We start from the raw sequence: 17,114 nt of genomic DNA, 5'->3' as shown, positions 1-17,114 counted from the left end.
TACTATTATGTGAACCTGACAGTTCAATTTATATATTTGTTGCAATTACTGTTGTACTGTATTTCGTTGTTATTAATTTGATTTGTCATTGAAAAGATATCTTGTTATGTTTGAATAATAATAAAATCCCTGTGGAGGGGAAACAAATTGAATTTTTGGTTTTTTTAAATTTAGGGATTATAAAACTATCATTGCATTCTGTGCTTATACCAGACCATAATATTATACTGATGAATATTTCAAGCCCCACCACCCCACCCACACTCACCTGCCCCCATACACCACTCCTGTAATCAGTCAGCCAATACCCCTCCAGATAAGAGAGAGATAGTGCGGGGTCACACATACCTGCCATGCAATAAAGCATTGAGAGGCTTGTGTGTGTGTGGAGGTGATCAGGCCGTGTGCATGCATTCCCATTCATTTATGGTTCGGAGACTGGCGAGTGTGTTGGTGCCAAGCCTGGCTCTCGCCAAACCCAATCTAAACCTGCATCTCTCTCTCTCCTCACTCATTCTCATAATTCCGAGTGCAGTCGAGTTGATTTGCGCTTGTTATTTGTGTGATTCGGAATTGTAGGTTTCCATTCATGTTTGATTTTCGGAGGGACTTTTATCTCAGGAATACCACCAGGAACCCGAAGGTCATCGCAGGCTAGTATATCCTTGCAGTGGCCGATTTTGTTTGAGGGAGGTTCATCCAGGTAGAAAATGAGAATAGCATTAGCAGCAGTGTGTAGCATCTGATGTGACAGCAACAAGCAAGGACTGATGTGGAGTATGAGAATTTAAAAATCAAAGGATTGATACTTGTGGATTACATTAGACCTGATTTGTTGTACGAAGCAGAGTGCAACGTGAGTATATCCGATCGGGTACATTATCGTGATGAATAGCTGATCAATTAATCATTGGATTGTATCATTGTCATGACACTATGGCATGTATACTATCATCTATGTATGACATCATCCATTGTTCATGCTCTCTCTGTAGTACTAGGTCTTGTAAGTTGTAGCCTGTTCTCTAACTTCAATCCTGGCCTTTCTTTTGCTTTTCAACTGTTTCGATATCTGATAATCATGGGCGGAAATCCCAGGCGGACATGTCCCCCCTACTCAAAATAGTAGGGGACATAATATCAAATGTCCCCCCTACTATATTTGGTCTGATATTATGGTAAGAAATACATCATTCAAAATCGAAATGAAACATGTATTTTAGGACGAGATGACCTTTTGGGATGATAACCCTTTTTTTGGGCTTGTCAAATTTTCCACCCCCTTGTCCTCCCTACATTTTGGGAGAGATTTCTGCCCCTGCTGATAATTCTGAATAATTAATAGAGTTAGGATAACAAGTTACGAATGGAAAAGATATTTTCACATGGTAAGGCATTGACTGTACTACTACGGTGTCAGTAAACTCTATTATGGTTCTTAGTAACGTCCTTCTGGTCCTTATATTCTCAACAGGCAATGATAAATTTGAAGTAGACCTTTAGTACGTGCTCAAAGCCATCTGTTAATATGCAAAGTTGCATGGTCTTCTTGTGGTTACAGTGGTAAATAAGTAGATGTATTCCTGTTTTGATGCAGGTACACGTGTGTACACTGCTAGTGGAATTTGAAGGTATAAAGGAAGAACTTTATCCTTTTTTACCCTTGAACTTTTGACCAAAAATTTGATCATCATGAAATAGAGCAAAAACTGTAGTCCTTTTCCTTAAGTAAAAGAAAAAGTATGAACCTTGAAAGTCAAGTCAAAGAGAAGCTTCAATACTTCAACTTAGGCCTATAATATACATGTACCAAAGTCAAGTGGCAACTTTCTTGTTAATTGCATGTACATCTTACCAATCCAGAGATTAAAAGAGGATTTTATGTAGGGGGGCACTTACAATTTTCATGGTTATGTGAGTCTCTAAAGTGGAGAATGGACAAGTCCACCCCACTGAAAACTTGATTTGAATAAAAAGAGAAAAATTCAACAAGCATAACACTGAAAATTTCATCAAAATCAGATGTAAAATAAAGCTATGGCATTTTAAAGTTTCGCTTATTTTCAACAAAATAGTTATATGAACGAGCCAGTTACATCCAAATGAGAGAGTTGATGACATCACTCACTATTTCTTTTGTATTTTATTATATGAAATATGAAATATTGTTATTTTCTCGTCATTGTCATGTGAAATAAAGTTTCATTCCTCCCTGAACACGTGGAATTCCATTATTTTAACATTTTGTGCTTCAGGCAAAGAGGTCCTAATTGTCAAATTCGTAAAAATTGAAATATTGTATAATTCAAACAATAAAAAACAAAAGAAATAGTGAGTGAGTGACATCATCGACTCTCTCATTTGGATGTAACTGGCTCGTTCATGTAACTTTTTTGTTGAAAATAAGCGAAACTTTGAAATGTCATAACTTTCTTATTTTACATCCGATTTTGATGAAATTTTCAGCATTGTGCTTGTCTGATTTTTCTCTATTGATTCAAATCAACATTTTTCTGAGGTGGACTTGACCTTTAAGTAAAAGAAAAAGTATGAACCTTGAAAGTCAAAGAGAAGCTTCACTACTTCAACTTAGGCCTATAATATACATGTACCAAAGTCAAGTGGCAACTTTCTTGTTAATTGCATGTACATCTTACCAATCCAGAGATTAAAAGAGGATTTTATGTAGGGGGGCACTTACAATTTTCATGGTTATGTGAGTCTCTAAAGAGTGTCAAAAGTCAGAGGGATTGGGACATGACAATGGCCCTGCATCTTAGCCACCATTTAACCATAATCAATCAAGCATTCAACCATATCAGCAAACAAAAAAGAGGGAGGGGTGGGTGGGTATCAATAATCTGGGTTGTAATATGGTTGGGAAATAGTAAGTAGGACTATAGGTGGTTTCAGACCGCCTCGAAGTTCGCCAGTTCCAGGTATTCTCTGATCAGAAAATACCAGGTATTTTGGTAATGTGAAAGCAAACTACGCGTATTATCCCCGAAAGAAAATACCCGCTAAATAGTAGGTACTTGGCGAAATTACGAGAACTTTCGTGGGGATTTTTCCAAGGTCGCAGGTATTTTGGCGATGTGAAAGCAAATTATGGGAACTTTTATCCCAGCGTGTCGTTGGGCGCGGCGGCGTTGGTGGCTGCTGGGCTAGTGATTTTGAATCTCCCGCCTTGCCTGCTTATCAGACCACACTGCGCATGCTCGTAACTTCGGGAACTTATCCCGAAGGATGTGTTTCGGGGCGGTGTGAATGCAGGAATAATTAACGGGTATTTTTTAGCCTTAAAAAGTTCTCGTAATTTAACGGGGATTCTTGTGATCGAGGCGGTTTGAAACCACCTTATGTGTATGAAGCTGTAATACCACTGAATGGTAAAAATGAGGGAAAATTATGGAGGGGGGGGGGTGTCGGAATATCATATAGCCTGTTCTGTTCAGATCTAGTCTAGTTACTTTTGACATGATTTTACAATACAAACCACATTTGAAAACGATGGAATTCAGAATAGAAATTGAGTATACTGGAAATTGTCAATGCAGATTAGCATATATTGGTATGTTATTACGCTATAGCCTAGGCCTTTTTTTGGTAAAAAAAACAAACTTCAAACCAACAATGTGCTTATGGATTTATTGTTTAATACCACAATTCTTTCTGATGCAGGGTGATGCTACCTCGTGTTGTGTGTAATTGGTTTAGGCTTTTACAGCTGGCTTGTCTCACTAAATCCTGTAGCAATTAATATGAAGCTGTGAATCTAATGCATAATAATGACATTGAACAAAAGAAATAATTTTAGCACCAGACATAAATTTTGTGTCAAGATGATAAAAAGCTGGTGTATAGTGGAGGGTAATTAATGCCCTAATGGGTTCCCCTTGTTAAGCATTTGACTAAAGATTATAGATAGCAGTCTTTTTAATACATGGAGAAAAGAGCATCTTTAATAGGATGTAAACTTGTTTATTTTACCAGCATTAAGAGTGATAAATAAAGGTCTTGAGTTAAGCTTTAGTTCATTAAAAAAAATTCTTTGTCCACTCTAATTATTGGTCAATAATCTGAATTATAATCATTATAATTTATTAGATGTTAGCTTGTGTAAAAAAAAAATCTATACTTGACTGAAAGCTAAACATGCAAGCACTTACAGTGCATAGAATCTCTGTCTTGGCTGTCCTAACTTCAAAACTATAGATTCAATGCATAGGTTTAAAATAAATTGCAGTCCTGTGCTCCAGCCTGCTTTGATGAAAGCCTTTGCATATAGGCCTAACTCTATCAATATTTAATTGTTTGTGATTATTTGATAGATGTGTTTGACATCAATGGCAAAGCTCTCTATCCTTGCACTTAGCAGACTGAATATATTATTGATCTCACTTATGATGTAGGTCACCTAATTAATATATCCCACTCTGATTCCTAACAAATATTGAAATCTATTATTTTTTCAAGTTTGGTGTGTTTCCTCTGCTCTGCGTTCCATCCATCAGACTCCCATTGTCCCTGTTCATTCATCATTCAGAGGTAAAGAGAATTCGATGACTAGTGGTTAATAAAGAGAAACTATATACCCTCCCACCTCTCTTCGTCACCCATTTCACTATTCAATAATGAGTCACGGGTATATAGCACTCCATACTACGCCATGGGCCGCATGCTGGGACATGGTTACCACAACTTTCAACACCAAACAAAATGAGATAATTCCTCAGAAATAACTCCAACTTGCTGCAGGCTTTTCCACCCAACAACCCTTGGCACCCCTCTCCCCTGCCTGTAAGATTTCACATCTCCATACATCTTCCTGGTGACAGTGTCAGATGATATCAAGAAAGAAAGAATTGAAAAATGGGAATTATTTGAGAAAACATTGGGTAAGGTGCACGCTGGTGCAGTGTACTATGTTGAAATCCACCAGCTGGAATTTGAAATTGACTTTGGTGTGACCTCTCAAGAAACCATAGGATGACCTCAGAAGGCAGAGTAGCATTCCAAAGCTTTAGTGCAGACATGTCTTGTGGTTTTTACTAGCATTTACATTATGGATTTAGGGTCATGGAGGCTTTTTGATCATACCATCTCCACAGTCCACACCCTGCCTTCCTTGCATGCTCATACACGAAGCATACCAATGAATGATGGACAGGAATAAATTCCATAATCCGAAAATCTATCTTTGAAATTCAAGTTGCATGTAAGGAGAGTTTGCAAAAAGGAGATGTATCACTGAATAGGGTTATGGTTTTGATGTTTTTATAATTTTATATGATTGATATCTACAGTGAGTTCAAGGCATAACCAGCAACTTTAGTTCAGTCACAGTGGTTTCAACTTGGACATTGTCCATAAGTGAATAAATATTATATGAATGCAACAATTTTTTTCAATAAACTTCCTTCAAAATCTCTCTCTCTCTCTCTCTTGGAGTTGGATTTAGTAATTAATAGACATTTGGCACAAAATGACACCCTCTACCCCCCTCAGATAATGTCATGAAAAAAAGTGACATTCACAATGGGGTGAGTGCTTCACCATCTTATCCTTCTCCCCATGTTTTTAGTGATGCAGTCCCTCCCATCTGACCTCCCATCATTTCCCTCCATTATGGGAGGGATGGATGATTCATACTAAAGCCCATTGAGAGTAAATTGTTTTCTTCCAAACCTCAGCTGGGCTCATGCAGCATGCCTGTGCTTTACTTGGTTCACTAGCCGCAATTATTTACGACTTCTTTCATCGTGGTTGACTTTCATTTTCATATTTACTATCCTCAAGGTTGGTGTGGTGTATGAATGGGATTTTTATTAATTTTTACGGGGACTTGTATATACTGCCATGTATAGGCTACTTCATTACAACACACTCTCACTGAAGGCCCTTTATAATGCTCCTTGATGATATTGTTTGTGACCATGGGCTCATGTACTTAGTGTTCCATAGGCTGTTGTTTATGTTATACTACCTCTTCTTGGGATCGTAATGAAATGATAATGAAACTGTGTTTATAAATTTTTATGTATTTGCATGTTTCTAATGCTGGCCTACATTTGTCCATAAAATATACAAAAGAATTTTATGAAAATTTGTGAGTTCACTGCAGATATCATAAACATTATTTATGCTCAAGGCAAAGCCTAAACAAAGAGAGCATATTGGTCTTTTGTTATTTAGAATGTTACATCATTGTAATTATCCATCAGTGAAATAAATTTGAATTTAGACAAGTGACAGAAAGCACCTAAAGTCCTGCAATATTTCCCTCCATCACAATATGAGCTTATCCAGGCTAATTGGAAAACTAGATTGCTGACAAGGTTACCTCTCATAAGAACACTCAGTGACTCATCAAAGATTGTTTGTGTTGATGAATGGCTCTGAGCGAGAAAAAATTGTATCTCATTTGCATACGTTTGCGTCTTCTGTGTTATGTCATATTACATAGCATGACACGTGTATTGTAAGGTTTATTATAATTAAAAATTGCTATCTATATACTCTATGGCAATAAGTGTGCTAGAGGATGCATGTAATTGGTTCTTTTTTTGTCTCATAATAAAGTGAGAAATCTTCATAAATTGCTGTTTTACCTGTTGGGATGTCCATTAGAAATCAGTGTGACGTACACATATGAAAGAAATATATACAAAGTGATAAGCATATTTTTTTTTCACTGCTAAGTTGTGATATTAAAATTCATATACATAGGCCATACCTATCCTTATATCAGTCTTCACAGAAAAAATATGAGTTGAGGTTGAGTTCAGAATAGCTCTTACTGATATTGATAAGCTTTCCATGTAGACCTATATATTTCACATCTTAATAATGATAATAATATTCAGTTCTTGGATATTTAATATCTAATCATAAAGTGTTCTTTTTCTTTATTGTTCCAAAGCATCGAGTCCAAGATTGGCATTCCATGAAACGAACTTGTGTCGTGGCATATGAGGGGTATCGCCTTGATTAGCTTAGCGATTTAATGCACGGCTCGATCTCCAAGCTACTCACGTCAGCGTAAAAGAGAATGAGGGTATTAGCTATGTTGATGGTGTGTGTGATGCATGACCCGTATCCATTAGAAAGAGGATGCTTATTGCATCGCCAATTCATAATTCGATGGGGCTCCCTCTTTCTTTCACGTCAATGTATTTGCTAATCAGGTCCCTTTGTTTGTGTTACGAGCTCTAGCTTAGCTTGATGAATATCAAGCTAGGTAGGAAATGAAATCAATTTTGTCTGGGGGAAAAGGGACGCTCTGTTTTTCCTAGATGTTAAGGTCTGAATACTGCGCTGCTACATTATTAATAAAGCATTTGTCCTTTTGCTATTGTGCAAATTTTTGTGGTGCATTTTGTAGTTGATTTGTTATTAATGAATTCAAAAGGAAAAACTATTTGATCCACTTTCTATTTTCTAACCTAATTGCAAATGCCAGTACTCAGTCCTGTACTTAATTTTTGAAAGAAAAGTGGTTTTATGTAGTAGATGTAAATGTAGTTTCATAGTCATTATTTGTTATGACCCAAGTGAAAGCCAGCTATAGCTGCAGTGATGAATAATTTGGAGGATAAGTCTTTGAATAGTTTTATGATGAAAGTAAGATATGTCAAAGTTTAGTAGTTTTATGATGAAAGTAAGATATGTCAAAGTTTAGTAGTTTTATGATGAAAGTAAGATATGTCAAAGTTTGAGCATGGACCTACTACTAGGTCCATGGTTTAAGCAAGCCACTCATTTTAGAAAAGTGTAAGGCAAACTTGTTGAAAAACAAGCGAGGTTGTAAAAAGCTGAAAAATTACCAAAGCAAAAAAGCACAGAGTACTGTTTATTATTCAGCACACAGGCCTACATAAGATGACATTTTTATAATAATTTTGTTTGATCCTGTTCCAATTCATTTGATGATCATTAATTCTAAAGCAATACAATGAACAATATGATTATGATTTGGCGACGACAGGCCTTTTTATTAGAAATTCTTGAGAGACTGTGTTGCTCTTGTGTTTATAATTGGAAATCCTTTTCCTTTCTACTTCACCTGCGCAATTAGATATTGCGTATTCTTGAGCCTGATGAGGACCGTGATCTTACAACAACAAAGTGATTTTCTCTTGGAAAAATGGCCAGGAATATTGAATTTGTCCCAGGCATGCATTATTGTGTAGCCTTGACTCAGAAATGGATTGATTTTTGTTAGTGCTGTAACAGTGCTCTGGGCTTAGTGTTCGTATTTCCATCGACCTCATCTAGCATGCGGCCAACATGTAGCCAAGGGGCACACCTCACAATAAAGTGGAGTTACTGTTTCTTTTAGAATGCAGCCCTTTCTTCCATTTTCTCGCTTTTCTTTGCCTGTCTTGGCAGATTTAGAATAGTGTACCTCAAAATTCTAAAAGCATTGCAAATGCACTTGTCAAAAAAGGTCTATAGTTCTGATAATAATATATAGTAGTATATTTTTTGATTGATTTTTCACATTGAAATTGTACAATGTAGCAAATTGAAGTGTTTATCTATAAGAGTGTTACAGTACATACATGTACACCTAAATGTGTATGATAAAAGTAGGCTTATATGAATAGATATGATAATTTTCTTTCTGTAAAATTGAAACTAGTTTGTGAGAATGCCAGTTGCAATCCATGTGGTAACACCTCACATGCAATTGAGCTATTTTCAAGTTCATTAAAATGATTCAAGGATGAAATAATTGACCGTGATTGCTACCTCATGACTTGGACACAAAGGGTTTGCCATGACATAGTTTCCTGTAGTTCACAAAGATTTGCTTATGATTTACTAGTTAATAATACCTGAAAACATACATGTATTTTGGGTTTTTCATGACATCTTTGAACACTACCAAAGTGAAACAAAAGTTGAAAATCATGTCACATTAATGGTGCGATTTCAAACATGGCAAAGACATCTTTTTATCTCTTCCTCTAAAAAGGGTAGAGAAGATCACATAGTATAAGTAAATATTGATATGATAAGGTAAAATCCAACTTCAAAATGACTTATGACTATTCAAAATGACAATATTTTATATCTTAGGCCTACCATCAAAGTTTTGTGTATAGCATTGAGTTACTACCAGCCAAAAAATATGTAATACAACCCTGAACGTGAAAGTTATAAAAGCTGAGATTCTGAACTTGAAAATACAAAGAGATTAGCGATCATATGGATGAGATATTTTTCAAATACATCTTGAATGGAGACTATGATTGGCCTGAGGTTGTAGGATGTGGGGAGCCAGACATACATCATTGGCATAAATATTTCAAAATGATGATGGATTTGAGAAAGAATAGAACCAAAAATCACAAGTAACAGAGATATGACGAGGTCGATAATCCTCCCTTGGGCACAGTCCAAATCATATCCATGTAGCAGGGAGAAAATAGAGGAAATGTAAATGAATTAGATTTGAATAATTGGATGATCAATGCAGACAAAGGGGGAAGATTATTGGATTGGTTATATATCCCTTGCTGTGATGAGAGCCGAGGTTAGAAAATGAATTATTTACCGAGGATCAGAAGCAGACAAAGAAAGAGTATATTTTCATAATCTGTGTTTAAAAATTTAGAAGGGAAATGGGATAAAAAGATTCATGAAATTGAAAGTATAAAATTGGAAAAGCACAATCTAAATTCACCAGAACTTTGTGTAATGCAGAGCGAAGATGTTCCTGTATGTTTCATATTGAGTATTGGCTTGTTGTTCATCTGACTCAATGATTTGAAGATAATTTTTTTGGGGGGGACTTTTTTTAACGAGAAGGTAATTAATACAGGTTTTCTTTATTTCTGTAATGGATTTTTTTTTTTGGGGGGGGTCCTTGGTCCTAAAGGCCAATTGAAAAATGAAAGCCTTTGGTCATGTGTAAGGTATTGTTTCACTCTTTATATTTGTTACATTTGTAGTATTGACCTGCCATTTTCACTTCTATTTTTAAAATAAAGCTTCTGTTGAAAAAAAAAAAACATGTTAACAGGAAGAAGTAAATAGATATTTGCAAGAAACCAACCTTATATGTTCCTGGAAACGAAGTTTGACTGATGGATATTTATAATGTCAAGTTTATAAATGTGATTTTTATGACCAGGAAATTTTATGTGGGTGGTCATGGTCACTAATCTTCATACTCTCTCTTATAAAATGATAATAGTACCTTGTAATGAAACTTCTCTTATGGGCCATCATTGACCTTGTTACCTCTTACCCATAAGGATGGTCCTTAATATAAATATCACAAAATCGTAGATGAGATGAACCTTTTTCACTAAACCATTTTATGTCAGTTTTCATGGATATACTGGAGAAGATTGCATGCAAAAAAACCTGTTAAATATGGGATGTCCAGAAATTTAACTTTGGACTGGGTTTGTGTAAAATGGTCCCCTTTGATATGGATGTGGACTGTGTGTGGGATGATGATGAAAGAGATTGGTTATTAGGCCAAGATGAAGAAAGATTAGTATGGACTAATGGATGTGAGGGGTTCAGGGAGGGCAGTATGGAAATGAAAAGTGTTAAGGGGGAAGAGAGAGATAACCCCTTTCGTAGCTATTCCTGTGTTACCAGTTGAAGTTGACCAGGTAATTTCCCAAGCGCACATTATTTCTCGGGCAAAAAAAAGGATGTCGCCTTATTCTTCTGCTTTTTGTGCCAGTGAATTTCTTGCATCTAATATTAAATGCAGAAAATACATGACTTGAAAATAAACTGTGAAGTTATTCCGCCTTGAAACTAGGAGCTTTTAATGTACTTGAACCAAAAGTCGGTCAGTACGTGCAAATACCAGCAAGAATCCAAAACAAAATCGAAATGAGATAAATCGCCAGCTCATACCCCCCAATTTGTCCCTTAAAATCGAGTTGATGATCAACCTAAGATGCATAGACACTCCATCTCTTGATGTCAGACCAAGAGCTGTAATTGCGGCTAATGATTGCCTTTTAGAAGATTTGGTTTCCTTGCACTGAGAAGCTCCCCAACGTGTCTCCTCTTGTTACGTCAGCAACATGGCTGTGGTTTGGCCTTTCAAGATGCTCAAGTGTTACTTCGGCTTCCACATGATGATAAATGATGAATGATATTCAATATTATTGGAGGCGAATCCACTACCAAGTGTATAATGGGTCTACTGGTTTTCACTGGGCTCCAATGGCGGCCATCTTCACACTCTCTCTTGCTGGATGGACCAATTTGTGTGTCTGCTTTTTCTACTTTGAATTTTCAAAGAGTAGAAGCCCAATCATCGAGATTTTTCTATTCTTCTTTAATTGATTTTTGTTAAGTGGGTTTTTTTCTTCTCCCCTTTAAACGCAAATTTCTGAAGATATTAGGCCCTTGTCAGTAATGCCTTCTCACTTCAAAACATCTAAAGAAATAATTGGATTCACGTTATTATTACCATTGTTACATGGATTGGCTCTGCCAGCTGCCTTGATTTCATCATAGGAAATTTATTTGATGCATGCAAGGGAAGTGTCCGATGGTTGAGAAATGATGTATCCAGGCCCACTTGAATATTCCAGAGTAACCTTGCTCCTGCATCATCAACATCCTCCTATCATGAACATCCTCCTACCCACTCTTTCAGGTCCCATGCTGCTCTGTGGGCTGGTGTTGTTTAGCAGAACGGTGATGAGTGAGTTTGGAGGATGGGGAGTCAATCATTCTATTTTACACATGTATTTTTAAAAGCATCTTCCATATACATGTTGTTTGTCAGAAAGGTTTGGAAGTTACATTGCAGCCACTGAAATGATATGAGTTGGAACCTTGAGTGTCTTTGCTAGAATAAAAGAATCTGAAGAAACCTGTTATATAACACATATATAACACAAAATCAATGTACAAAAAAACACATGATCAGAGACTTTTCATTAATTGTAATGCATTTAAATTGATATCCTGTACTCAGGGATGTGGTTCTTTCTTTATTGAAAAAAGTAAGAAAGAGTAACATCTCCCATGTTTAGTTCCAATGATGCATATCAATAACTTATTTCAGAGAAAAGATTCACTGTCAATCAATAATTCCCGGAATCTGTTGGCCTATGAAGCAGGTTCAATATCTCTTGATGAGGAGATTCATGCATCCTAATCTGAAAATCTTATATGAACTTGATGGAGCAACTATTGATTGATGAGATGCTCAGAATGACTTTTATCTCCCATTCCTCTTCATTCACAACTATGACCCATGAGGGTATATTTACAGAGATGATAGGAGGGGCACCCATTCTCGCAAGAGGGTAGAAAACACAAAAACGTGTGATTTTAATACCAGATGAGTGTTCAATCTCTTTTCTCATGTTCTTTTCTCTGTGATGAAGTGTGCAGTGTACAGAATTTTGCCACTATTCAGACTGTCAACAAAATTTCATTTGCATTTTATGCCATGATGTTTTTCTCCTTTTTGTATGCCATATTTGCTTCTGTCACTCCTTTTAAGGCGGCCTCTTAATCAGTGGGCTTTGTCAACAGCATTGATAACTGAACTGAATTCCCCTATATAATTACACTCTTATTAATATATTTTTATTTTGAACATTCTTCAGTTTATAATGTAAGGTCAGGGGAATGGTCCAAGCTGTAATGAGATACTTCTAAATCTGTTAAACCATGTAGGTCCATGGTTAAACCATGGAGATACTTTACTTCGATAGTTTATCCATGGTTAACACTGCGACCCAAGAGCTTAATAAAAGGAAACCCCAATAAATCCTTAGACTTTTATTTTGTATTAAAGCACCAGGTTTGAATCTTGGTAGGATAAGTCCCCAGTCCCCTGATTTTGATGAAGATGCAGCTCTATCTATTGTACCTGTATTAAATGGGTTTGATTAGGTAACAGAAGCAACTTTCATTATGATGTCAGCATCCTACTGAAAATAAAGTATTCAGATGTCTAGTTGACATGTTCTAGATTTATCTGATTCAAAACCTTTCTTCTGTGAAATGTCATCTCAAGAGGGCCTCGTCATTTCATCGGCTCTTCTCATCAACATCTTACTCTCAGCTGGGACCATTACCCTTCTCCCCTCATCCATTCTGTATCTTTCTTGAAGATGCTCCTTCCAAGAACGGAGATGAAGGAAATGATATAGGGGAAAGCCAGTGAATGAGACTCTGGGTCTTGATCAATAATTCATCATCATATTGCAGGGAGCCTGGGCTCCATATGGGATACGCATCATGACACTGGCAGGTCACCCAGTTAGCTGTATCAATCAACTCCTGGTATCATTCTCAATACTGGTGCTAATTTTTCACTGCCATAACAAATTTGCTCAGTAGAATATTTTGATTATAATTCAGTGGCCATCGAAAGTAAGCTATATGTCAGTTGGTGTCACCCAGATCTGAAGTGATATGATTGGTTTATAGATCTTTATTTACATGTATATATTTCTTTGCAAAATCTCAGCAATCATTCTTAAAATATTGTTCATACATGTACATACAGAGGAGAGGGTTCATCTCTTGGGAAATGGAAGGTTGAAAATTTGTTAAAGTTTGCATTTTTTTATAAAGAGGATAGAGAATTATGAAAATAATTTTATAGTTCACATTTATGCCTATATTTTTAATCTAAGCACTGCATAAAGGGAAAAAATGTGTGCTGAATATAGTCCTACATTGATCATGAGAGCTGCCCATTATCGAAATCCTAACATTGTGAAGAGAGTGTATAGAATACTTAAAGGTCAAGTCCACCTCAGAAAAAATGTTGATTTGAATCAATAGAGAAAAATCAGACAAGCACAATGCTGAAAATTTCATCAAAATCGGATGTAAAATAAGAAAGTTATGGCATTTCAAAGTTTCGCTTATTTTCAACAAAATAGTTATATGAACGAGCCAGTTACATCCAAATGAGAGAGTTGATGATGTCACTCACTATTTCTTTTGTTTTTTATTGTTTGAATTATACAATATTTCAATTATTACGAATTTGACGATTAGGACCTCCTTGCCTGAAGCACAAAATGTTAAAATGATGGAATTCCACGTGTTCAGGGAGGAATGAAACTTCATTTCACATGACAATGACGAGAAAATAACAATATTTCATATAATAAAATACAAAAGAAATAGTGAGTGAGTGATGTCATCAACTCTCTCATTTGGATGTAACTGGCTCGTTCATATAACTATTTTGTTGAAAATAAGCGAAACTTTAAAATGCCATAACTTTCTTATTTTACATCCGATTTTGATGAAATTTTCAGTGTTATGCTTGTTGAATTTTTCTCTTTTTATTCAAATCAAGTTTTTGTTGGGGTGGACTTGTCCTTTAATAAATTGGTACATGTACCAGTATTAGTAAACAGCACCACCATTTTTACTTTGTTTATATTGACCATAATATGATATGACAGTTTTGATATGATATGAATATGATAAACTGTTATACCATTGCTTTTGTGCTTGAAATATTAGTTCATTTTGACATCGTGGATAACTGATTAGGAATTTGAAATATTTGAAGAGCATTTGTAAGGTCAGTTTTATCAATAGGTCTGGCAATGTTGACTTACTTTATGTACTCAATCCTCCACTTCACATGCAGTAGTCACAATCTCTTCTCTTTCTTTTCTTTATTTTGACTTCATTTGGATATGATAAGAAATGCAAATTGCCCCGTGGTGACGAAAAGTCAATGTTTAAAGTTGCCTTGACGCCACTGAACGCACTTATCATGGTGTGAATGATAATGAATCTGACTCATTTGCCAAATCTGACAAGATCATATTATTCCTCATTTTTAGAGTTTTTCCATTGATTACTTGCCCCTTTGAGATTTTGCATGAAGGTCATTTTCGTCACAAATATTCAAATAGAGATTTAAAGAAAAATGCCAAAGATGATAGTATTCTTTATCTTTATTGTTTCCAATCATTGCTCTTTTGTTTGAGATGTTACGGAAAGGTCATTTTCAACTTTGTATCTTAAACATTTTTTTGTGTGTATTCCTGGATTTGAGCAGAATCATCCATCTCTTCTGGGCTTCTCAAGTCCACCCTGTAATAGATCACTCCTCAGTCTTCAAACATGGGAGTTTATGACATCTATAATAAAGCATATCCATGTGACAAGAGACATGTTTATTGCCAAGATTCATCTTTGTTTATTGATCTGATAAAGGCCTTTTCTAAACGAGGGTGACCTGATCTAGCAATGGCAACGGTTGTGGATATCAAAATGCATACACCCAATACATCTAGCTACAAACCAAATCCATTTCTGCATTGGGGCCTTGAGGAGGGTAGCAGATATCTTTTAGAGAATTAATACCATGAGTGTGATATATATTGTTCGGAAACATATATATTCCTTGGAGATATGAGAAAGAAATGCAAATGATGAATGTGGTGTTCTGAAAATATACCTCTTGGCAGGATAATAGTGAGGAATATCAAATGAGCAAGATAGTTACTATAATCTCTTGGTCCATTACATATTAAATATATTTTGGGCGGTCTCTGAACAAAAGCCTTATGACTATATAGAATGATTGAAAAGTGATTGAATTATGAACAATATTTTTTGTGATTTATTGGTAGACACCCAATTAAATCTGAGACCATGCTTGTAACCCACCTCAGCCCTGATCTTGTGTAGAGAGGGATGGTAAGAGGTGTTCAATGAGTCTGGCCAACCTCCCTGCCTCTTCACACCCACACCCACCCACACAAAGACCTTTTTGTTGAATACTACTTCAAACCCCAAAGCAGAGGAAATCATCCTGCAGGCTTCCTCCAAATATCCCTTTGCTTTTTTAACAAAGAGGATTTACTGAAAGGTGACATTTCTTTTAAGTTGGGAAGATTATGCAGAGAGATCTTGCTTTAGCTCCAGTTGAAAAGAAAGCAGGTAGTGCTTGGTAAACATAGATCATGACTCAATGGATGAGACAACATAGGATTGGATTGCGCAAGGGATCAAGAGAGGTGAAGTACTTCAGAATTTAGTCGAGCACACCAAAGGCAAGATATACACAACTCCATTATTAGACAAAATGGACCTGGCTTGGAACTCATAGCTTTGGCAAACATATAGGCCTACTATGTAGTAAACATAGGTCTGTGCTGCATTCGGAAACCTGCATAAAGTACAACTTCTGCATCAATACGCATTCTTCAGAAAGAAGTGTGAAGCCTTCATTATGAAAAGCTGTGATGCTGCTGGATCTGAAAACGATTGTCAGTTTCGATACTGGTTTACACAAAGGTGATTTTGCTGACGGCATCATCATCTATCACATAGGCCTATGTTATCCCATTGACAACTGAATTCTATAGTGTTGCCAATTTGTTGAAATGGAGAAAGTTTCCTTCCATCCTACCACTCCTATGAGTAGTCACTGTTCTGTAACTTGTTCACTTCTGAAATTCTGAAACACTATACCATAATCTCCATTTTCTTGAGATCACCGTATTGATCAATGTGTTAACTTCAAGGTACTGTACTTCTACCCCCTTGCCCTTTCATTCCTCCCCTGATCTCTTTCATGATCACCTTCTCCCGTTTTCCTCCAAATCATATCACTTTCAGATAATATGCAGAGTAAACAACACCAGTGGTACCTTGACACGTACACCTGGAATCGTGCATAACCCAAGTTCATGCACTATCCTAATGATTTGTTGAGGCCTATATGAAGGGGCCTGCTGCAATTATAAGTTAACTTAGGTGTACTGTGCAGCTGTAATGGATTTATGTTAATAACCAAAGAAATAATGTAAAAAAAAATTTTTTTTGCTTAACAACTGGCTTAGTTTGTATATTGGCTACTAATGTTTCCCCTATTATTTTAACCAATCATGTCGTCAGCGACCGGTTGAAGGGATCAACAGATCCTATATAAAAAGGTAAATTTCACAGATTATGGCATTGGGAGACTTGGACAACTTTGTCCGGGCAAGCATGATAAAGATTGGTTGTTAAACAAAAGCATTATTGCAGAATTGTACATCTGCTGATAAGTAGTTTAAAGGACAAAGGAGATCTTTGATTTAAGTCACCATTGTGATTGTTCATTATTGTTGACCAGATGCTCTTCT

General features: G+C 36.2%; 1 protein-coding gene across 1 annotated transcript in view; it reads left to right on the top strand.

Moving 5' to 3' along the window:
• Positions 1-404: 404 nt before the first annotated feature.
• The window catches only part of LOC121411331 (dystroglycan-like), a 37,216-nt gene continuing 20,506 nt past the window's right edge, over positions 405-17,114 (top strand). The window contains exon 1 of the mRNA XM_041603995.1: positions 405-856. The gene's annotated coding sequence lies outside the window, so the exon portion shown is untranslated. The remainder of the gene's footprint in view (positions 857-17,114) is intronic.

Source organism: Lytechinus variegatus, chromosome 3 (genome assembly GCF_018143015.1).
Source record: "Lytechinus variegatus isolate NC3 chromosome 3, Lvar_3.0, whole genome shotgun sequence".
NCBI classification, from domain to species: Eukaryota; Metazoa; Echinodermata; class Echinoidea; order Temnopleuroida; family Toxopneustidae; genus Lytechinus; species Lytechinus variegatus.
Note: the sequence above shows the minus strand (reverse complement) of the source record. Positions and strands in the feature narration are given on the sequence as shown.